General features: G+C 45.8%; 1 pseudogene; it reads right to left on the bottom strand.

The window, feature by feature from the left end:
- Positions 1-70: 70 nt before the first annotated feature.
- LOC136488989 (disease resistance protein RGA5-like) lies at positions 71-21,154 on the bottom strand (annotated as a pseudogene).
- Positions 21,155-24,794: the final 3,640 nt, after the last annotated feature.

Raw genomic sequence — 24,794 nt, forward strand, 5'->3', positions numbered from 1 at the left:
AAATCCTCAATAATGCATCTTGTGGTTTAATCACAACAGTTAGCCAAAGGATACAAGAAAGCAGTAGCTATTATTCAGAAGGGCGAACATAAACACCAATTGCATCAAGATATATCCCAGACCGCCCAAAGAAGCCAACAATGCTGGCGGTTTTGTCTCCTCGAGTGTGAAATGGGGTTCCTGTTGGTTGCCCGAAAGGTCCATAGCTGCATAAATTAGTCACCAGGGTGAGTGATGTTATAACAACGTCCGGATGAGGAGATAATAGCCCATAAGTCCCAGAAACCTCCTTCACATACTCTGAGGGGCCAAGATCAATCTGCAGATGAAGAGAAAACAGAACAATCAAACTGCATATCCTCCCAAAGCACTATACAAATGGCTTTATGCTCCTAAGTTTGTCCCAGATGCCTGTTATTTGTCCAAAAGTCACACATGCATCAATCGCAGCATCCATCAGTAGCCACAAGCTCCGATCCCGGCCACACAAATTTGTTAGTGTTCTTGGGAACTATTGTGTTCTAAACTGTGCCTAGGTTGTGTCGTGCCATTGAACTGTTTAAGCTATTATAAACATGCTATATATGATCAAGAAAGATGTCCATATGCTACCCAGTGCAAAAAAAAAACTCCTTTAAGCAAAAGAACAAAAAAAAAAATTCAAGCGACCAACACCACCCCAAAATGGCATGCTGTGTTCCCTCCCTTATCTGTCAAGGTAACAAAAACTGAGTGCATCCACAACTGCCGCACTACAAATTTTCACACTTTTCAGACTTTGGGGTGCCACCATGATGTCACAAGTGCAACCTCCATCTCCTCCACCCCATGGCCCTCTCCTTTGAAGGACGACCTGGATTAAAGACAATGAGCAAACTTTAGTGGAACTAAAACAAAATTTTATTTCCCCAAGTGTCGTTGTTAAACAAAAAGAAGAAAAGACCTCCCCCCATCCCCGCCAGCCAAAATTTATATCTAATGGATGGAACTAGTATCTCTTCAATGTATACTGCAAAGTTCATATACTTTCCTCTTGCAATGTCCAGCAGACCAAATAAATTATTTCGGGCTGGCAAACTATAATTTTGGGGTTTTTTTTATCTGAAAAGAAGTTTAATTATTCTCTTAATATGGCAATGACTTTTGTACATGGAAGCACTGTATAAGTAATTAGGGTTCATCTATTGTGGGATTTGGTAGCGGGACTTGATTCAATTTATTTTGGAACTGCTTTGAAATTAACAAAAGAATTGGCAAAAGCAAAGATTTATTTAGAACTAGCTTTAACTTAAAACTTGATATGGTATTGGCAATAAAATGCTTTCACCACAAAGAGTATCCGCCCCCTTATTTATCAATGGAAAAGAAGGTATGTAAACAAAATGTATGATAGAACTCTGAAACACATGGCAACTGTAAACAGGAAAGTGGGGTAATAGTACTTTCTCGTTGTCCTCCTCTACCAAAGTATTTCCCCAGTGTTGTCCATCCTCCAACATTTCATCTTCGTAATATCTTATCACCTCAAGCTTTAGATGGTTGGGATTCAAATCGATTGCCTTCCTCAGGGCTAAATCAGCATCCTCCACCTCACAGACTGTGGAACCTGTACAGCGAATCCTAGCGATGATATGCTTCACTGAAGAGAGGTTCTCCAAGCCAAGATCAAAATCACCATATGCATCCTTTCTCTCCCTCACTCTAAATGTTAGCTCAAGGGTTTTAAGATTTTGCATAGACCCTGGTGCAAAAATAAGCCCCATTTTATCATTATGAAAGTGAAACTCAGATAGACAATGGAATTTTCCTTGATCAGTGCTAGTGATGATCCTTTCTTCAGCAGAATTAACAATAAGACAAAGGAACTGCAGAAACGGCAAGCCTCCAAGATTTTGGAGATCCTCCTGTCGTATCATGTTGAGTGTAATGACCAGAGTGGTCAGATCTGATAACAAGGGGCTCATCCACCTTGGCAATCTAGGCACCCTTCCTAAGAAACTTTTGAGATACTGGGGAAACCATGCTAAATCCACAGTGAACTCATTGGATATTCCTGTAGAATCAATGTGTAATTCTTGGATTTTCTTCAGGTTGCATAACGAATCAACCAATGGATTCTTGTGGCTCTCATGCAATGTGCCATCAAGTGAAATATGGAGGATTCTTAGTTCTGTTAGACTGCCTAATTCTTTTGTGAAGTTTGCACAGCTACTGGAGCCAACCGATGACAGCAATTGTAGAGACACTCCATGTTACCAATCCCAGGTGGTAGCACCACTGCCTAATTCAATATATAGGTGCATCAGTCGTCTTAGCTGAACAACAGTTGAAGGTAAATGACTTATGCTTGTTTGCTTCAAGTCCAGGGTTTGTAAATAGTTTAGATTCTCTAGTACCTTTGGGAGGTTGGTAATACCTGTATCCCTTAGTCCTAGATACCTTAAGTGAAGCAAACTCCCAACACTGCTGATCTGGTTCTGCAGGTCACGACAACCTTCTAAGTCCAATACTCACAAAACATTGAAGCTTGAAAGAGGAGACATCAGCCTAACAGCACCAGGGAACACAATAAGTGATCTCGCGTGGGACAATGAGCTCTTCATTACTGTTATTATGGAGGGAAAATCGACGAATCCTCTTTGGAAGGTGTGCTAGCTTGTGACCATGTGACACAATGACAAAATTTTCTTTGGTTGACAATGATGTGTTAGGCGCCTTTGGTGTCCCAGCATAGCAGGTCCCAAGCCCTGATAAAGGAGGCGGGTTGTGTTAGGCGTGGCGAGCCAATGTAAAAACTTTGGCTACTTAAATGGAGATGAAACCCGAAAGAAAATCGTTGGGGCGTAACCCTCTTAGCGACGCGCCATATCGGAACCCGGGTATGGTGTTAAATGGGCAAGGGCCGGGTCGTCACCCCCGTGACGCGCCGTGTCGTGATCTGGGCATGGTGTCAAGTAACCAAGGATCGGGTCGTCGCTTCCTTAGTGGCGCGCTACATCGGCGCCCGGGTGTAGTGAAAAATGAGCAAGGGTCTTCGCATCAGAGTCGACGGGTGCGAAGGGTAAGGAAGCTAGTCGAACCAATTAGGATCCGTTTAGGTAGTTGGAATGTAGGGTCACTTACAGGTAAGTTAAGAGAATTAGTTGATACCGCGACTAGGAGGCGTGTAAATATATTATGCGATCAAGAGACTAAATGTAAGGGTCAGAAGGCGAAGGAGGTGGACAATACAGGTTTCAAGCTTTAGTACACATGGACAATCGCGAATAGAAATGGAGTATGAGTTTTGATTGATAAGAGCCTCAAGAATGGTGTGGTGGGAGTGAGAAGGCAAGGAGATAGGATTATCGTAGTCAAGCTTGTCATTGGTGATATGGTCTTGAACGTAATTAGTGCGTATGCCCCCCAAGTAGGCCTCGACGAGAGTGCTAAGAGACAGTTCTGGAAAGACTTAGATGGCCTGGTTAGAGCTATACCTAGTAGTGAGAAGCTTTTTATAGGAGATCTTAATGGGCATGTAGGTACTACAAGCGCAGGTTTCGAGGCAGTTCATGGAGGTTTTGAGTATGGTAGTAGGAATCAGGAGGGGGAGGAAGTTCTGGACTTTGCGGTAGCTTTTGACCTGATGATAGCCAACACTTTCTTTAGAAAGAGAGAATCTCATCTAGTGACCTTCAGTAGCGGACAACACTGTAGCTAGATTGACTTTGTCCTCGCAAGAAGAAAGGACAAACGAGCATGCTTGGATTGCAAGGTGATACCGGGGGAGTGTGTTGTTTCTCAACATAAGCTTTTGGTGGCAGATTTTCGTTTTCAGGTGCGTGCCCGTAGGGATAAACAAGCTAAGATTGAAAGAACAAAGTGGTGGAAACTGAAAGGGGAGACGTCAGAGGTATTTAGGGAAAGGGTTATCAAAGAGGGCTCTTGGAAGGAAGAAGACATAAACAACATGTGGGACAAGATGGCAACCAACATTCGGAAGGTAGCCTCAGAGGTGTGTGGAGTTACCAAAGGAAGAGGACGCGAGGCTAAAGATACTTGGTGGTGGAACGAGGAAGTCCAAAGGGCTATTAAGGAGAAGAAAGAATGCTATAGACGCTTGTACCATGACAGGAGTGTGGACAACATAGAGAAGTACAAGGTGGCAAAGAAGACTGCAAAGCGAGCTATAAGTGTGGCAAAGGGTAGAGCGTGCAAGGATCTTTACCAACATTTGAGTACGAAGGAAGGAGAGAAGAACATTTATAGGATGGCTAGGGTTCGGGAGAGAAAGACACGGGACTTCAACCAAGTTAAGTGCATTAAGGATGAAAGGGAGCATCTCTTGGTGAAGGAGGATGAGATCCGACATCGATAGCAAGAGTATTTTGACAAATTGTTCAATGGTGAGAATATGGACACAACCTTTCAGTTGGATGACTCTTTTGATGACACCAATAGGCGTTTTGTGCGGAGAATCCAAGAATCTGAGGTTAGAGAGGCGTTGAAAAGGATGAAAGGAGGTAAGACGATGGGACTGGATGGTATCCCAATCGAGGTGTGGAGATGCCTCGGGGACATAGCTATAGTATGGCTAACCAAGCTGTTCAACCATATTTTTCGATCGAACAAGATGCCTGATGAGTGGAGGAGAAGTATATTGGTACCGATCTACAAGAATAAAGGAGATATTCAAAGTTGTATGAATTACCGGGGAATTAAGTTGATGAGCCATACTATGAAGCTATGGGAGAGAGTTATCGAGCATCGCTTGAGAGCAATAACGCGGGTCTCTATGAACCAATTTGGTTTCATGCCCGGAAGGTCAACCATGGAAGCCATTTTCTTAGTAAGACAAGTTATGGAGCGGTATAGGGAGAAGAAGAAGGACCTACACATGGTTTTTATTGACTTGGAGAAGGCTTATGATAAAATACCAAGGAATGTTATGTGGTGGGCTTTGGACAAACATAAAGTCCCAACGAAGTATGTCGGGCTCATTAAGGACATGTACAACAATGTTGTGACTAGAGTTCGAACAAGTGATGGAGACACGGATGACTTCCCGATTAGGATAGGACTACATCAAGGGTCAGCTTTGAGCCCTTATTTGTTTGCTTTAGTGATGGATGAGGTCACAAGGGACATACAAGGGGACATCCCTTGGTGTATGCTTTTCGTGGACGATGTAGTGCTAGTTGATGAAAGCCAGACATGAGTGAATCAGAAACTGGAGTTATGGCGGAAGACTTTGGAGTCCAAAGGTTTTAGACTCAGTAGAACTAAAACTGAGTATATGAGATGTGACTTCGGCACTACTACTCAGGAGGAGGAAGATGTTAGTTTGGAAGGTCAAGTAGTGCCAAGGAAGGATACCTTTCGATATTTAGGATCAATGCTACAGAGGGACGGGGATATTGATGAAGATGTTAGCCATAGAATCAAAGCAGGGTGGATGAAGTGGCAGCAAGCGTCTGGTGTCCTATGCGACAAAAGGGTACCACAGAAGCTAAAAGGCAAGTTTTATAGGACGGCGATTAGACCTGCTATGTTGTATGGTGCAGAATGTTGGCCTACGAAAAGACGACATGTTCAACAGCTAAGTGTCGCGGAAATGCGTATGTTGCGTTGGATTTGCGGTCATACAAGAAGGGATCGAGTTCGGAACGATGATATACGTGAGAGATTAGGGGTAGCGCCAATTGAAGAAAAGCTTGTCCAACACCGGTTGAGATGGTTTGGACATGTGCAACGGAGACCTCCAGATGCACCGGTGCGTAGTGGAATCCTAAGTCAGGATAGTAACGTGAAGAGAGGCAGAGGAAGACCGAAGTTGACTTGGGTAGAGGCAATAAAAGGAGACTTGAAAGGATGGAATATACCCAAAGACTTAGCCTTAGATAGGAGCGCTTGGAAGACATCTATTCACGTGCCTGAACCTTGATCGCTTCTGTTGGGTTTCAACTCTAGCCTACCCCAACTTGTTTGGGACTTAAAGGCTTTGTTGTTGTTGTTGTTGTTGTTGGCAATGATGTTATGAGATCAAGCAGCATATCATGCACACGGCAAGCTTCTACCATTCCACGAGTATTAATATGTTCCGGTTGAATAAGGCTCCTGTTGATGAGCTCACTGAAATAATGGTGCCCAAGATTATGTAATGTTTCAACATCGTTACCATGGATAAAGCCTTCGGATATCCATCTTCGTCTCAATTGATCTGTCAAAATAGTGTAATCCTCTGGAAAAATACTTAGGTACAGCAAGCAAGGTTTTAGATGGGATGGTAAATCATAATAGCTGATAGATAATATTTGCCGCATGCTCTCTATGCTAGGAAAGTTTTCAGTTCCAGAACCAATGGAACTATGCACAATGTCCCACTGACTTATATTCCTTGGTTTATTAGCCAAGAGACTAGCTATGGTGATGATGGTTAATGGCACTCCATAACATTTTCTCAGAATTTTCTCAGATATTTCTTTCAGTTCTGGGTAGCAACTATCTTCATGAGCAAATATTCTTTCGTAGAACAACTTCTTGGAGTAATCATGGGAAAGGGGTTTTAGTTTATAGACTGTACCACCATTAAGAGAGCAGCATGATGCAGCAACTCCAGCTACACGAGTTGTTGTGATCACTCTGCTACCACAGTTGTTATCAACCAGTGCATCATTGATCAAATTCCAAGCTGATTCGTCCCAAATATCATCAACTATAGTGAAGTACCTGTGGTTTTGTGTAAGAGCATGTTACCAATGTGACTACATCCAATTTTTCCTTGGAAACATTAACATGTAAATGGAATGAAATAATAATCCAACATCTTCTGGAAAGGAACTAATGCAGTGATAATGCTCACAATCTCTTATCCATAGATTCTATGTTTAAAATTAAGAAACTTTGTGTGGGACATGATGTGATAGAATATACAGTGCGCATATATTGATTACTGCGTTACCTTTTATGCTCAAGAACTTGTCTGATTTTGTTGATGATTTCCACAGCATTCCATGTTTAAATGTTAGTGTAAATTTGCTCACTAACTTGACGGAGTAAACTGCTTATGATTCTCTTCAAATCAGGCTTGAGAGACACTGGCACAAAAGCATTGCATTCGAATTGCCCCCTCAACTGTCGGTACATCACATCAGCAAGAGTCGTCTTACCCAAACCACCGACTCCGACAATAGAGATCACTTTCAGTTTCTTGGATGCGCCCTCCCGCACCATTAGCAATTCAGCTAGCTTGTCATGTGGGGCCGCCCCTATGCAAAGAAATGGCGCGCCCAAGACATACGCCGCGCCGCCAAGCGCCCTACTGGGGCCGCACCGTCTCCCTCTGGGCATGCAGGGCAGGTTGAGCCGGCTAGTGGCTAGGATAGAAGAGTATCAAATCAGTTCCTTAGATTAAGGAACAATTATCTCCTGGTTTGTTAGCCTCTAAGGCCTATTTAGTCTGGTACGGTGGAAGGAAATAAAGACAAGCAAGTTATTATCATCTAACCTTTATTCTTCCCTTCTTCCAAACCGGCTAAGACAGAGGGGTAAAACCTCGCCTTAGTCACGGATCGCGACTACGAACTACGTAGTCGGGGTCCTGCTACCCTTAATGCCGACGCTCTTGACAACCTGGTATCACGATCCCGGCGTTCCTCGCCTGTGCGTGGTACTTCTCCACCGCCGCCACCCTCTGCATCTTCATCGGTCGCCGATCGCCGCGCCTCCATCATGGGGGACAACGCCGACCTCAAGGCCACTTTGGAGACCCTGGCCGCCATCCTCAAGACCCAGTAGACCTCGGTCGAGGCCAATTCCCGGGCCATCGAATGTCTGGCAGCCGACTCACGATCGCCCTCCGGCAAGTCTGTCACCGGCGAGCACCACCAGGACCGTCCGCCACGGTTCCAGAAGATGGATTTCCCGCGGTACGATAGCAAGTCCGATCCTCTCATCTTCATCAATAGGTGCGAGTCGTATTTTCATCAGCAGCGGATCATGGAGGAGAAGGTGTGGATGGCATCCTACAACCTAGAGGAGGGCGCCCAGATGTGGTACATCCAGATCCAGCAGGACGAAGGCATCCCGTCCTGGCGGTGTTTCAAGGATTTGCTGAACCTCCGTTACGACCCTCCCCTCCGATCCAACCCGCTCTTCGAGCTGGCGGACTGCAGGCGCACCGGCTCCGTCATCGAGTACCAGGACCGCTTCCAGGCACTCCTTTCCCGTGCGGGGCCCCTTGACGAGGCTCAACGGGTACAACTCTTCACCGATGGCCTGCTACCGCTGCTCAGCTTCGACGTCGAGGTCCACAACCCGTAGACCCTCGCCGGCACGATGAGTTTGGCCCGCAAGCTGGAGCTGCGGGAGCAGTACACCGCGACGCCACCCCGCGCTGCCACGCGTGGCCTCCTGTCGACGCCCGTTCAACGTCTCGCCCTTCCAGCGCCTCTCACAACCACATCGAATACTGCCATCGTGGAGGGCTGGTCGATCAAGCGCCTCACCACAGCCGAGCAGGAGGAGCGCCGCCGCTTAGGCCTTTGCTACAACTGCGACGAGAAATTCGTACGCGGTCATAACAAGGTCTGCAAACGCCTGTTCTTGCTGGACAGCATGGTGGATGACACGGAGGAGGTCCCGGAGTCATCCGAACCGGCGCCTGCTGAGGAGTCGCCCGTGTTCTCGCTTCATGCCATAGCGGGTGTTCGTTTCAACGACACCATGCAGCTCACCGACAGCCTCGGCGGTACTTCGCTCCTAGCGCTCCTGGACTCGGGGTCCACACACAATTTCATCTCCAAGTCTGCGGCGCAGCGCACTGGCCTCCCTCTACAATGTCGCCCCCGACTCACGGCGACAGTGGCGAATGGGGAACACGTCTCCTGCGTGGGCGTCATCCGCAGGGCCGCCATTGCCATCCATGGCGACACCTTTCATGCCGATCTGTTTGTCATGCCCCTTGTATGTTTTGACATGGTTTTGGGCACTCAATGGCTGGCAACATTGGGCCCTGTCCTCTGGGATTTTGGTGCCCGGCGCATGACGTTCCATCGGCACGGCCAGCCGGTCTATTGGCAGGGCGTCCAGGGCCCCGAGGCGACCACCATCTGCACCACAACGGCGACACCATCTCTGCTGGACGAGCTCCTCGCCGCCTTCGCCGACATCTTCGACGAACCGCATGGGCTGCCACCATACCATGCCCGCAACCATGGCATCACTCTTGTTCCCGGTTCGCATCCAATCGCGGTGCGCCCCTACCGCTTCCCGGCCACGCACAAGGATGAGCTAGAACGCCAGTGCGCCGCGATGCTGGCGCAAGGCCTCATCCGACGGAGCTCCTCGGTGTTTTCCTCCCCCGTCCTCCTCGTCAAGAAAGCCGATGGTTCGTGACGGTTCTGCGTTGACTACCGCGCCCTGAACGCCATCACCGTCAAGGACGCCTTCCCGATTCCCGTCATCGACGAGCTTCTAGATGAGCTCCACGGTGCCAAGTTTTTTACCAAGCTCAACCTGCGTTCGGGCTACCATCAGGCCCGCATGCGCCCCGACGACATCGCCAAGACAGCGTTCTGCACCCATGACGGTCTGTACGAGTTCCTGGTCATGTCGTTCGGGCTATGCAACGCCCCGGCGATGTTCCAGGCCCTGATGAACGACGTGCTGCGCCCTTTTCTTCGTCGATTTGTACTTGTGTTTTTCGATGATATTTTGATCTACAGTGCATCATGGATGGATCATCTTTGCCACCTACGGGCCGTCTTCGCCATGCTGCAGCAGCACCACCTCTTCGTCAAGCTCTCTAAATGCGCTTTCGGCGAACGCTCCATCGCCTACCTGGGGCACGTCATCTCCGACGCCAGTGTCGCCATGGACCCCGCCAAGGTGCAGGCGGTCTCTGACTGGCCCCCACCCCGCTCGGCGTGTGTAGTGCGGGGGTTCTTGGGCCTTGTGGGCTATTACCACAAGTTTGTCCATGACTACGGCGCCATCGCAGCTCCGCTAACGACGCTGTTGAAGAAGGAGGGCTTCACCTAGAATGACGCCGCCGCCGCGGCCTTCTAGGTTCTGAAAGCCGTGATCATCTTGGCCAGGCTCCTCACGCTTCTGGACTTCGCACGACCCTTCGTTGTCGAGTGCGATGCGTCCACCCACGGCTTTGGAGTGGTGCTAATCCAGGACAAGCACCCCATTGCGTACTTCAGTCGACCGGTGGTGCCCCGACACCACTCCCTCACCGCCTACGAGCGCGACCTCATTGGCCTCGTCCACGCCATCTACAACTGGCATCCATATCTTTGGGGTCGTCGCTTCACGGTGCGCACAGACCACTATAGCCTGAAGTTCCTCCTCGACCAGCGCCTTGCCATGATTCCGTAGCACCATTGGGGCAGGAAGCTGCTCAGGTTCAACTTCACCGTCGAGTACAAGCCTAGCGCGCTCAATATGGTTGTGGACGTGCTCTCCCGCCGTGATATGGATGATGGCGTTGTGCTGGCCATCTCCGCGCCGCGCTTCGACTTCATCACGTGTCTTCGCCAAGCTCAGGCTATCGATCCAGCCTTGGTCGCCATCCGGGACGAGATCGCCTTAGGATCGCGCGCTGCCCCATGGGCTCTTACCGATGACCTGGTGACATATGACAGCTGCTTGTATGTGCCACCGACATTGGTCCTTCTTCCGGGGATCATGGCCACCGTGCATGAGGACGGCCATGAGGGGGTGCAGCGCACTTTGCATCGTCTCCACTGGGACTTTCACTTCCCCGACATGCGCCACCTCATCTAAGACTTCGTGCGTGCCTGCACCATGTGCCAACGCTACAAATCGGAGCACCTCCACCCGGTTGGTCTGCTCCTGCCCCTTCCGGTTCCGACGGTGGTCTAGGCTGATATCGGCCTCGACTTCATGGAGGCGCTACCACGTGTGCGGGGGAAGTCCGTCATCTTAACGGTGGTGGACCGTTTCAGCAAGTACTGCCACTTCACCCCCCTCGTGCACCCGTACTCGGTGGAATCCGTGGCCCAGGCATTCTTCACCGACATTGTACGCCTCCATGGAATGCCATAGTCCATGGTGTCCGACCGAGACCCCGTGTTCACCTCCACATTTTGGAAGGAGCTGATGCGACTCATGGGCACCAAGCTTCACATGACATCGGCGTTCCACCTGCAATCGGATGGCCAGATAGAGGCGGCCAACCGTGTCATCACCATGTACCTGAGGTGCTTCACCGGTGACCGCCCTCGTCAATGGCTCCGCTGGCTGCCATGGGCTGAGTACATCTACAACACGGCGTACCAGACCTCGCTGCACGACACGCCCTTCAGGGTGGTCTATGGCCACGATCCTCCAACCATCCGCTCCTATGAGCCCGGGGACACGCGCGTGGCTGCTGTGGCACAAACTATGGCGGAATGTGAGGAGTTCTTGTCGGTCGCGCGGTACCGGCTGGAGCAGGCCCAAGCTGTCCAGAAGCTCCATTACGACAAGCATCACTGGCACATCTCCTACGCCATGGGCGACTAGGTCCTACTCTGCTTACGCCATCGCCTAGTCGTGTCGCTGTCCCAGGCACCCAAAGGGAAGCTGCAGCCATGCTTCTTCGGACCCTACCGCGTCACGGAGCTCATCAACGACGTGGCTGTCCGCCTCGCCTTGCCCCCACGTGCCAAGCTCCATGATGTCTTCCACGTCGGCCTCCTGAAGAAGTGGGTGGGCAACCTGCCAGATGCTCCGCCACCTCTCCTAGCCATGCACAACGGTGCGGTAGAGCCGGAGCCAGAACACGCGATGCGCGCTCGCCTGGCCCGTGGGATCCACCAGGTGCTCATTCAGTGGAAAGGCGAACCTACTGTCTTTGCTACGTGGGAAGACTTGGACTCCTTTCGTGACAGGTTTCCATCCTTCCAGCTCGAGGATGAGCTGCTCGTCGAGGGGGGGGGGGGAGAGATGTCATGTGGGGCCACCCCTATGCAAGGAAACAGCGTGCCCGAGACATACGCTGCGCTGCCAAGCGCCCTGCTGGGGCCATGCCGTCTCCCTCTGGGCATGCAGAGCAGGTTGAGCCAGCTAGTGGCTAGGATAGAAGAGTATCAAATCAATTCCTTAGATTAAGGAACAATTATCTCCTGGTTTGTTAGCCTCTAAGGCCTATTTAGTCTGGTACGGTGGAAGGAAATAAAGACAAGCAAGTTATTATCATCTAACCTTTATTCTTCCCTTCTTCCAAACCGGCTAAGAGCAGAGGGGTAAAACCTCGCCTTAGTCACGGATCGCGACTACGAACTACGTAGTCGGGGTCCTGCTACCCTTAACGCCGACGCTCTTGACATAGCTCTTCTCTTGGCCCACTGATTGCAATGAGCTTTGCTGATTCTTCATAGATACCGTGCAAACAACGGTCAATTTCTGGAGCGGTAGAAGCTGTGATGATAGAACTGTCAACCTTGTACCTATTGCGTTGCTCAGCCACCTCGACTAGCATCCTCATATCTCTGATTTCTGTGGCAATCTAAAGCCGAGTCTTCACTTCTGCCAACAATGTTAAGCTCCTAGAGATGAATCCTTTGAATCTGTTACGAAACGGTGTCTGTTCCTAACAAACACCAGCGATCTCATCAACAGATGAATAGAACTAGCAGTTAACACTACGAAGGGGCATGTCCCTTCGGTAGTAGACTGTTCTAGTGAATAGTTACATTTTCCCGAACAGTCACGTCCGTATGACGCGACCCTTCACTTGTATATATATATCTAAGAGATCAATGAAAGCAACAGTTGTTCCCAAATCATTGTTCATTCCATCTACTTTCAACACATTATCTGCACTTTTGCTCTACTAGACAAGAGAACGACGACGACAGAGGCACATGCCTCTGAACCCCCGTCGGTAAGCATGGCGAGGATTGACTTACCGTCGCATGTTGTTCGTCAACTTTCTTCACCCTTCACCGTATCGGTGGAGTTCGCCGTGGCCTGATCCGCCACCACGACCACCATGGACAACGCCGCAATGTCTTTGAGCGCCTTGGGCCTCGTGTTCGCCGCAACATTGCCCATGGACATGGCCATGGTCCTTTCGGCCACCTCTTCGACTCTGCTGTTCGTGGCTTCCATTCCAATGCAGTTCCTCGCCGCCGATGGAATCCTGTTCATGGCCGCCATGCTTCTCCTCCACGCGACCTTCGTCTGTAGAGCCAGCCACCATCTCCTCACCTTGGCTTGGACGGTGCCGGCCCCAGCAACGCTGTGCCTCCAGCGGTTGAAGCCCCAGCGCCACCCGTTGATGAAGTGCCTACCGAGCCCGTCGCGATACCCGCGTACGTCCCCATGGAGCTGATGTCGTTGGCACCGTCATCGCCTCGCTTCTGGTGTGACTTCTGTAAGGAGTTCACCTCGATCCTGCACACGCTTGAGTACTCATACTCGCTGCCGATGCCCACACTAGCCTCTCCGACTCTAGTGGCGATAGGCAATGATGTCCCCCCACTCGATCCGTGGTTTCTGAACACGTGGGCTGCTCCCGTGCTTGATGTCATGAAGATTGAGGATGAGGAGGATGTGGTGATCGGCCTCGACATCGGCAACATCTTCAATAGCGCGGCGAGGTCTGGCGTCTCGCCGTACTTCTTCCTCGATAGGGCCGGACCCTTGGCTCTGCCTTCGGCACGTGCGGGCCCCTCGGCTCCTCTGGCGTGACCCCACCCTCGGCTCTTCCGCCCGCGACCCGCGTGGAGGCTATGGCCGACATGAAGGAGCAGGCTCTCCCGGTGGCTCCTCTAACTTTTGTTGAGGGCAGCGCCACCACGCCCCCGATGATTCGCTGCCTCCTTGGCCACAGGGTGACCGCCATGGACAGGCGCCCAGGGATCTGCCGGGGGACTTGAAACCCGGCCGTGCTCGGCCTCCCGTCGGCGTAGGTGCTCAACATGGCTAGCGGCGGCAGCGGCTTCTACTCTCCCGATGAGGGGGAGTCCTCCTCAAACTGAAGACCGACGGCAGCGGTGGCGCAGTGGAGTGCGGTGGTGAGGTGGTTTGCGGCGGCGGCGGCGTCTGCTTCTTACAAGGCAGCGGCGGCGAGCAAACCCTAACTGCCACTCAACCCCCCCCATTTTTATGGGTTGCTCATGACAATGGGCCGGCCCAAGGCCGATGCCCTGCCCTCCTCCACTCCCTGCGCCTGCCCGAATGGGCCAAGCTGGGCCCAAAAATCGAAAATGGACTCAATTCCATTCCAATGGCCTAGCTGGCTCCTTATCTTTTTTTATTTAATTTCAGCATTAATTCGTCAATGACTATGTTAGTCTCTTATAATTATTTGCTGTAAAATTAAGTACTCTTATGTTTAGTCGCTGACTTTAACTATAGTTGTACTTGTGATATTTTGTCATTATAAAATATCCATTTATGATATTATTCAAAGTATTTGTCCCTGTATGTATGGCAAATCCAATAAATAATATCCTTGTTATTACGACCATGATCTTGCAAATTATTTATTTATTAATCACTTTTGCAATTGATCATTTTATTTAAGCCCCTTTTATGCTTTTTGACTTTAAAGCACTGCGCGCTTAAATAATGGATGCGACATTTTATGTATATTTTCTCATCAATTGTACAACACGCATGTTCCCTACTTGTTTGTTGGCCATACACAAGGTAGCACCACTATTGCTACTGCGGGATCTACACTAAGTAAACACTTAGTGACTATCCTTAATGTGCGTACGCAACATCACAAATGAGAACATTTGGTCTACATCTTTTCACAAAGATGACTACCATCAATTCACATTCCTGTTGGCCATACACAAGGTAGCACCATAGTTGCTACTGTGGGATCTACTCTAAGTCCACAACTTAGTGACTATCCTCAACGTGCGTAGCCAATTTGTTTACGAATTGACTAAGGTCTACATCATTCTTGATGACTAGCTTAAGATGTGTTTATACAACTTGCATAATTACTTGGCATCTACTGTTAATACAGACTATGCCCAATTTGAAGTCTACACTTTTATGGTGACTACCTCCATTATTTCATTATGCACATGAGATCTTTACAACATCAATAATACAAGATTTATCTTGTCTCTATTTTGCATCTCATAATTACAACACACCACAACATTTTAATAACTTCAAATGTTTTGATGGTTTGCCTCATGTAGGATCAATGACCGTCAAAGAGTTTGATTTGCTTGCTCTAGACGGCCACAATTTATCCCACATGGCTGTGGACGTAAAGGTTAGTCTTGCGTCCCATGGACTTTATCGAGCTGTGTTACCACCTGAAGAGGGTGTTGCACCACTTGAAGATCAACATGTATACACGGCCCTATATCTTATTAGGAGCCATATTCATCCTGACCTTAAGGCTGAATACTTGTTGGAAGAGAACCCACGAAATCTATGGAATTCTCTTAAGCAACGCTATGAACAACAAAAGACACTTTTCCTGCCTGCGGCCAACTATGAGTGGACGCAACTTCGCTTATAGGATTTTAAAACTGTGAGTGATTACAACCATGCTGTTCATAGGATTTGCTCAAAATTGCAATTCTACGAGAAAAAACCTACAGATGCGGATAAAATAGAAAAGACTGTCTACTATGCTTCCCTCTGAAAGGATTCTTCAACAACAATACCGTGAAAGGCGTTTCCAGGTTTATTCTGAGCTTATACAAACTTTACTTGAGGCCGAAAAACATTATGAACTTATGGTTTGGAATAATCAGCAGTGCCCCGTAGGGTCTGCTCCATTGCCTGAAGTACATGCTTACACTCAGAATAAACTCAAATTTGATGGTGGACTTTCTAAGACCCATCCTAAGGGAAATTCCAAGAAAGGTAAAAAACAACGCAGACGCAATAAGAAATCCCAAACTCGTGTTTTCCCACAATGGTAAGAACATTTCCAAACATAGGGATGACAAACCTGTGTGTCAGAAGTGTGGTTGTTATAGCCATACTACAAAGAAGTGTCGTACCCCAAGTCATCTTGTTGATCTCTACTTAAAGTCTGTGGGTCGAGGACATGCTGCACTAGGACAGAAGTATGAAGCCCACTCAACATTCAACCTGACACCACCAGGAATGAGGCTGGTTGTTCGCAACAAGTTCCAATGGAACCAAGCAGCAACAACATATGAGCAGGCGAGGATCTTGCTGATACGGGGAATATGATCGTGGAATATGCATCAAACGATAAATTTGGAGACTTTGAATAGGCTCTCAATGCCTTAGATTATAATGTCTTTATGACCTAGTGATTATAATAGTTAAAATAATTTATGTCCTATGTGTTGTAAATATTTAATAATATCATTACTATTTGGTTTGAATATCCAATAAATGTAATGTACACATTTGGTATTCAATAAATAAAATATGTATTTTATATATCATCAAAGAGTTTTATATCAAATTCTTTATTTATATATAGTTTCTACGGGGGTCAATCTGATGGAGGAGGAATTATGCCTAGTGGACAGTGGTACCACTAATTCTATACTTAGAGAAACAAAATATTTCCAAACTCTTACAAAAAGACAAGGAAATGTTTTGACAATCGCCGGGCGTGATGCTACAATAGTTGGCTCTAGTCGTGCCGCTATTGTACTCCCCATGGGTACCCAAATTACAATTGAGGATGTATTATTGTATCCCGATTCAAAGCGTACCTTATTAAGTTATAGAGATATCCGTCAAAATGGTTTTCATATTGAAATCGGTGATGACAATAATAAGGAAATACTCCTCATTACTAAAAATAGCGGATATGGCAAACGAATTGTTGAGAAAATTCCCTATTTTTCGTCAGGATTGTACTACACATACATCAAACCCATACCGCATGTTGCGTACAAGGTAATTTTTCAGAATGTTGAAGCATTCAAAATTTGGCATGAATGCCTTGGCCATCCTGGTATAGGGATGATGCGAAAAATTATCAGCAATTCTAAAGGTCATGAGTTAAATACTGCTAAATTTCCAAAATCTTTAGATTTTATGTGCACTTCATGCGCTACAGGGAAATTGATCGTACGGCCATCGCCCGTTAAGATCCAAAATGAGCCACTAAAATTTCTTGAACGCATTCAAGGAGATATTTGTGGCCCCATACAACCAACATCTTGACCGTTCAGGTACTTCATGGTTCTAATAGATGCATCTACTAGATGGTCTCATGTGTGTCTTTTGTCCACACGTAACCATGCATTTGCAAAAATTATTGCTCAAGTTATTAGACTTAGAGCACATCATCCTGAACATCAAATTCAATCAATTCGAATGGACAATGCTGCTGAATTTTTCTCAAAGGCTTTCAACGATAATTGTATGGCTTTGAGAATTCAAGTTCAGCACTCTGTCCCATATGTCCATACACAAAATGGTCTAGCAGAATCTCTTATTAAGAGAATTAAACTCATTGCAAGGCCGTTATTAGAAAATTGCAACCTACCAACTTCATGTTGGGGTCATGTAGTCTTGCATACTGCTGACTTAATTCAATTGCAGCCAACTGCATATCACGCAGTCTCCCCATTGCAATTAGTACGTGAAATATGCCAAATATTTTCCATCTGCAAAAATTCGGTTGCGCTTTATACGTATCGATCTCACTGCCTAAGCATACCTCTATGGGCCCACATAGAAAACTTGGTATCTATGTGGGATATCAATCTCCATCAATTATCAAATACCTCGAGCCTCTTACAGGGGACTTATTCACGGCCCAATACGCTGACTGCATATTTAATGAGGACCATATCCCGGCATTAGAGGGAGACTTCAAGTACCAAAACGAATGCCAGGAAATCATCTAGAATGCCCAAGGCATCCCCCTCAGATCCACGTACTCTAGAGACTAAACAACAAGTTCAGAAAATCATAAACTTGCAACATATTGCAAATAACCTGCCAGAAGCATTTATTGATTATAAGGGTGTCACTAAATCCTCTTATCCTGCCCGCAATGCGCCCAAAAGAGTGGAGGTACCAATAAAAACCATTCGACCCCCACTTCCAAAGAAGAGGGGGAGAAGTACGACCGCTCCTAAGGATAATGCTACAAGTAAGCGTCTAAGGAAATCGAGGGCTAAATCCTCCAAATCAGTAAATCCAAACCAACTTCAAGTTGGTAGACACCCAATAGTGGATAAAAATCCAACATCAGGGCCAAATCCACAACCCGGATCAACGATGCATCCAAATTCTGATCCTGGGATATCGGAACACCCTGACTCCAAAGTTTTGGGAAATGTTGAGTCAAATAATGGGGTGAAAGAAATTTTCCATCAATTACATAGATTCTGGAAAATCATACGATCGTAAGACTACTGTTGTCGACATGTACTTCTCCGCAGCGATTGCAGAAATCTTTCTCAATGATCCAGATCCCAAGACCATGGCAGAGTGCAAAAAGCACTCGGACTGGGCTCAATGGAAAGAAGCAATTCAAGCTGAGATGGCTTCGCTCACTAGAATAGAAGAGGGGTATTCACATCTGCAATACCTACACCTTCCAAAGTCTTTCCTGTAGGCTTTAAATGGGTTTTTGTTCGAAAACGGAATGAGAACAATGAGGTGGTGAGATATAAAGCGAGGCTTGTAGCACAAGGGTTCACACAGAGACCCGGCATTGATTACAATGAAACCTATTCTCCAGTAATGAGTGGAATTACTTTCCAATACTTAATATCATTGGCAGTTCAAAATCATCTATCTATGCAGTTGATGGATGTGGTGACAGCATATCTATATGGGTCACTTGATTCGGACATATACATGAAGGTTCCCGATGGAATCCAAATTTTGAATCCAAACACAATCACAACATGTATTGTGTAAAACTTCAAAAGTCATTATATGGCTTGAAGCAGTCGGGACGAATGTGGTACAACCGACTGAGGGAATTCCTTCTAAAGAAAGGATACTCTAACAATGATGATTGCCCATGTGTTTTCATTAAGAAATCTCGAACGGGATTTTGTATTATATCCGTATATGTTGATGATTTAAATATCATTGGCAGCCCAACGGATATAGATGAAGCACACAAACATCAAAAGAGAGAATTCGAGATGAAGGATTTGGGTAAGACCAAGTATTACCTAGGCTTACAACTTGAGCACCATCCTTCAGGGATTTTAGTGCATCAATCAGCCTATATCCAGAAGATATTGGGGAAATTCAATATGGATAAATCATACCCTAATAAAACTCCGATGGTTGTTCGTTCCTTAGAAATAGGGAAAGATCTATTTAGACCACAGGATATTGGGGAAAAGATGTTGGGACCAGAGATCCCATATCTCAGTGTCATTGGCGCACTTATGTATCTTGCAAATTGCACCAAGCCTGATATCGCATTTGCAGTGAACTTACTAGCTAGGCATAGTGTGCACCCAACTCACCGTCATTGGACAGGAGCGAAGTGTATCCTCAAATACCTTAATGGCACAAAGGATCTTGGTTTATTCTTTAAGAAAAATCATGATCCTAGTATGATTGGTTATACTGATACAGGTTACTTATATGATCCTCATAACGGAAAATCCCAAATAGGATTTGTATTCCTACATGAAGATACAACTATTTCATGGAAGTCTTCTAAGCAGACTCTGACAGCGACCCCTACTAATCATTCTGAAATTATTGCTCTATACGAGGCATCATGAGAATGTGTATGGCTTCGCAGAATGATTAACCACATACAACAGTCATGTGGTAATTGTTCAATTGAATCACCTACAATTATCTATGAAGATAATTTCGCTTGTGTTACACAGATGCAATCAGGTTACATAAAGAGCAATATCACTAAGCATATTGTTCCTAAACTGTTTTATCCCCATGAATTACAAGAAAACGGGTAAACAAACATCTTGCAAATCAAGTCATGTGATAATCTCGCTGACCAATTTACTAAGTCCTTACCAACTTCTGTGTTTCAAAAATTGGTACATGAAATTGGTATGCGGCGACTTTAAGATTTGCCAGAATCAGGGGGAGACATCTCCTAAATGTTGACCTGTACCAGCATCATATTATACTCTTTTCTTTCACAAGTTTTACTTATAAGGTTTCTTGTTAAAGTTTTTAATGAGGTAATATTAACATAAGTATGTGTCATATTTCTAATTTTCTCCACCGGGGTTTTTGTGGGAAATATCAAAGACACATATTGCCCTCAGAACTCATACATGGTTTTTCCCTGAAAAGGTTTTTCATGTGAGTTATCCAAGAGGCAATATCAATAATATGTCGTCATATTTTCTCCTAATTGTCCCACTGGATTTTTACAGGAGTTTTTAGCGACATATCACTTTATATTGCTCATCATATTTTTCCTGAAATGGTTTTTGGGGGAGTAATCTATATGTCGTATCTCCTATATTTTTTCCCCACCGGGGTTTTTAATGGGATACCAATGACATAATGATTTATTTAAATCACACTCATATATGCTATTTTCTCTTTATTTTCCTATAAGATTTATAGGAGTTTTTATAGCATATCTATATATACATATTCCTCAGATTTTTCCCACAGGGTTTTTCGAGGAATTCAAGCATACAGTTACATTGATCTCAAAGAAGATTCGATTAAGGGGGAGTGTTACGAAACGGTGTCTGTTCCTAAGAGACACCTGTGATCTCATCAACAGATAAATAGAACTAGCAGTTAGTTAGTATAGCAGTTAACACTACGAAGGGGTATGTCCCTTCGGTAGTAGACTGTTCCAGTGAACAGTTATATTTTCCCGAACAGTCACGTTCGTATGACGTCCGTACGACGCGACTCTTCACTTGTATATATATCTAAGAGATCAATCAAAGCAACAGTTGTTCCCAAATCATTACAACAGAATCGCTCTGGTGTGGTTGATGGATGGACATTGACGCCCACCATGAACTGATCAATGCTGTCCTCAATGTCGTAGGACAGCTCTCTCACTTCACTTGCCCATATATTAACCTGATTGTCATTTACAGGTGCCTCCGACACCCTCTCCATTGCAGCTTGCATGCTCTCGAGCTCGGCTTTCAGGAACGTGACCTCACCCCTTAGGCCTCTCTGCAAACTGCGATTCATCGGTAAGCAGCTCTGCCATCTTGAGGAGCAGGGAACTCATTACACCCGTAGTAATCACCATCTGCATGGTAACAACAAAAGATATCGTACTTTGAACCTTTTAGACTTAAGAGTTGCTGAAAAATGTTGCCCGTGCCCAATTTTCATGGATAGGGTTGAAGTCTTTTATCTCACCTAGCACCTGCATTTACGTGGCAGTCCAATTTTCAACCATAAAGGCATAAACTAGGAAACCAGGTACTGGACAATCTTCAACTATTGAAACCGGACCAAATTGGTCTTCTAGCTGGTTTCTCAGGTGGTTTTCTATTTTCTAAAAATAATAAAAGTTCAGTTTAATCTCTAAAAATTCATAACAAACTTATTCCAAATAAAAAAAAATACGAATGAGTACCAATTTTTCTCTAAAAATGTTTTCTATTGGTTAGTGATATATTTAGAGTGATTTCAATCCTATTTATTTATGTTCTTATTGTTTTATTGCTCGTAGTTATGCTCATTATTTATTTAAATTGTCGTTTTGCACTATCTGGCCATATGAGTTTGTAGAAATATGTGGAACATGACACCAACCTCATAGATGTCATGCTCCACCATATGCATATATCCTATTTAGACTTGCATGGTAAGAGCTTTTCTTTTATAATGATTGCGTGATGATTAGGTTATAGGTTTAAAACAAGGCAGTGCCTCAAACTTCATGCAATTGACTAGTCATGTGATCAACATAAACTAGATCATAAAACGACAATTTAAATAAATAATATGTATGACTATAGGCAATAGAACACTATAAACACGAACAAGTAAGATTCAAATAACTTCAAATAGATAGATAATATTTTTAGAAGAAAAATACACTAGTTTGGTATTTTTCTTATTATGAATATTTAGATGTTAAACCATATTGTTGATTTATTACCTGGTTTCAACAGTTGGAGAGCCTTTGTACCTGATTTCGTAGTTCAGAGATGAAAATCAGCCCACAGTGCAAATTGAAGGATGGAAATGGACTTTCTTGGGTTTCAGTGTTAGCCACCCGTAACAATCTCCTGTTTTGTTGTAGTCCTCTCATGGGTGGTTTCCGCTTATTGGGATGAATCTACAACAGATATCATGTTAATTATAAGTTCGAATAAGTAGTATTTTGCCTGTTTTCAGATCAAAATCCAAAAGCCAAACAACAGTCATCAAAACACCAAGCAGAGCTCCTCAGAAGACATAATGACGAAAATGGGCAGAGAAAAAAGAGAAAAACTCAAGATTCGACACAAAGTTTCACAGGTAAAACCAATCGACAAACAATCTTTTGATATGATGTCACGCCCATATTAACAGTGAAAGGAAAGAACTCCATACCTTCTATGGTTGCCAGGGAGTATACGTACATACATGGATTAATTGTTATGATCTTGATTGCTGTCCAGTCCTCCCTGGCTGGCTCTGGCACCGGAAAATATATAGCAGCGGGCCAGAAGGGAGGTACGGTGTTGGTGGGCTTGGTTGATTGGGTTATTACAATGGAGAAGGAATAGTATGTGTTTGTGTCCTTTTTATATAATATGCGTGATGCGTTTGATTTCTTGACGCTCAAGGATAGGTGGGGTTGGTATTGACCTTCCAAGGATTGGTAGATACGTAAGCAGAAGATTGTTTAAGATTGCTGTGCCGGCCTTCAAAATATAGTATGCGAGATGAATGACGCATGCGGCCGACATGATTGAATTTGATATAGAGCAAACTTTTCAGAGAGGTGTCATATAGGTCCATCAACATTCAACTCTCAAAGTGCATTTTTGGATCCATAAACTTTTTATGTTGTGCATTTCATTTACTATATTGGTGAAAAATACTAGGAGCTTTAGAAAAATTTTCACCTAGGTTGTTTCAGACTTTAAAGAAATGCTTCGTATTAACATTTACACATTCAGCCATTGCAAGGTTGATAGAACTTTCAAAAATCCTGTCAGTCAGACATCTGCAGAAAAAAGATCTAGTATTTAGGAACTGCTCGTGCTAGGTCCAGTGAAAAAGATCAGTAGTTGAATGGTGACATCTCAGTTTTGAAATTGCAGGAGAGCCGAAAGAAATTCCAGGAGAGGGCAACCAAGGTGGGCTGGGACTTTTCTGAATTATGGTGATCAAAGCTTCTGTTTTTGAACTTTGCAGATTTGAAGAAAGAAGAGGCTTCGCTTTTTTAATTTACTTAATTGTATTGCTGTTGTCAAAGATTTATTATTCTAAACTTTTATGAAGATTATTTTCATGTTGTTGAGGATTCTCTATCAATATTCAAAAGCCCTGTGAGGTATTGAGTCAAGTCTCTGAAAGAAGCTAGTTCTTGTTCATCTCAGATGATACAATCTACTCCTCAGTCCCTAAATAACTTGTCGGTTTTGTTCCCCAAGAAACAATTTTGACTAAATATATATAAAAATATTAATATTTATGGTGCAAAATTAATATCATTAGATAGGTCGTTGAATCTGTTTTCATAATAAATTTATTTGGAGATACAAATGTTGCACGTATTTTCTACAAATCTAGTCAAACTTACGGCACGGAAATAAAAAATGATAGTTATCTAAAGATGGAGGGAGTATATTTGATCATTTATACGACAAGCTATGTGGATCGACTTTGTCGAGGTCATAACCCTGGGTGTCTCAAGGCATCGATTAGTTAGCATGCCACGTGGCCCGCAACATATCAGCTAGCGAAGGCCTGAACGACCGAGGCCCAGCTAAGCCAAGCAAACTAGGTTGGACGCTATGGCCGGGGTTAGCTACGACCCCTTCCTCCTGCCTTAGTTGCACGACGCTCGAAAGGCGCACGATGTCTCCCCCGTCACAACCTCTAGAAGGATTGGGGAGAGGTCGAGCCCAGCCAAGCGTGTCTGCTTTGACAGAAACAAGCACGCCGCACTGACCCCGTAAGGATCGAGGGGACAGGGGTCACCTCGATCCGATCAGACACCATCCCTATGCCACGCTGCATAGACAAGACAACACCGCACGACAGTGACGACCGGTACAGAGCCCGCCGTCCAAATACGGTCCGACAGGACGCAGGTATGATTCCACCCACTACGAGATGGGATCCACGATGAGGGCCTTGACTTAGAGGCCATCCAGAGCAGCGGGAGCCATGACCCCAACGATTGGGATCGTGGCCCTCAGCTCCTCAAGCCAACAAGGCAATCGACGACCTTGGGATGGCTACCAACTCTGGTACGACGCCCCAGGAAACCAGGAGACGATGATGAAGACTACGGCGGAGACCAGGTCGCACAGGACGGCCGGCGAACCACCAACGTGCCTACAGTACTGCCATGGCCAGCACAGTAGCACCACGCCACACCATGCCACGACGTGGCCACAAAACCATGACGACAACCACGCCCGAACATGTACCTCAAGAGGCGTAGCTTGCAAGCCAAGTTAGCTAGGCCCTCCCTTAGGCTCACGACCATTCGGTCGGGAGAACCTACTGCTTTGTATATGCCCTAGCCCTGAACTATATATAAGGGCAGCCAGGGCACCCTCTCTAGACAAATTCACATCCTCTACCATTTCATTCATTCTCCATCGTAGTAGGGCTCATGGAGCTTCTCTTCAGGCAGCCCATCTCCTAGCTCCAGCTCTTCTTCCTCTTCCACCATTCTTGCACCCCCATTGTAAAAACTTTAGAGCATTGAAGCAAGGAAC

This window comes from Miscanthus floridulus, chromosome 10 (genome assembly GCF_019320115.1).
Source record: "Miscanthus floridulus cultivar M001 chromosome 10, ASM1932011v1, whole genome shotgun sequence".
Classification (NCBI taxonomy): Eukaryota; Viridiplantae; Streptophyta; class Magnoliopsida; order Poales; family Poaceae; genus Miscanthus; species Miscanthus floridulus.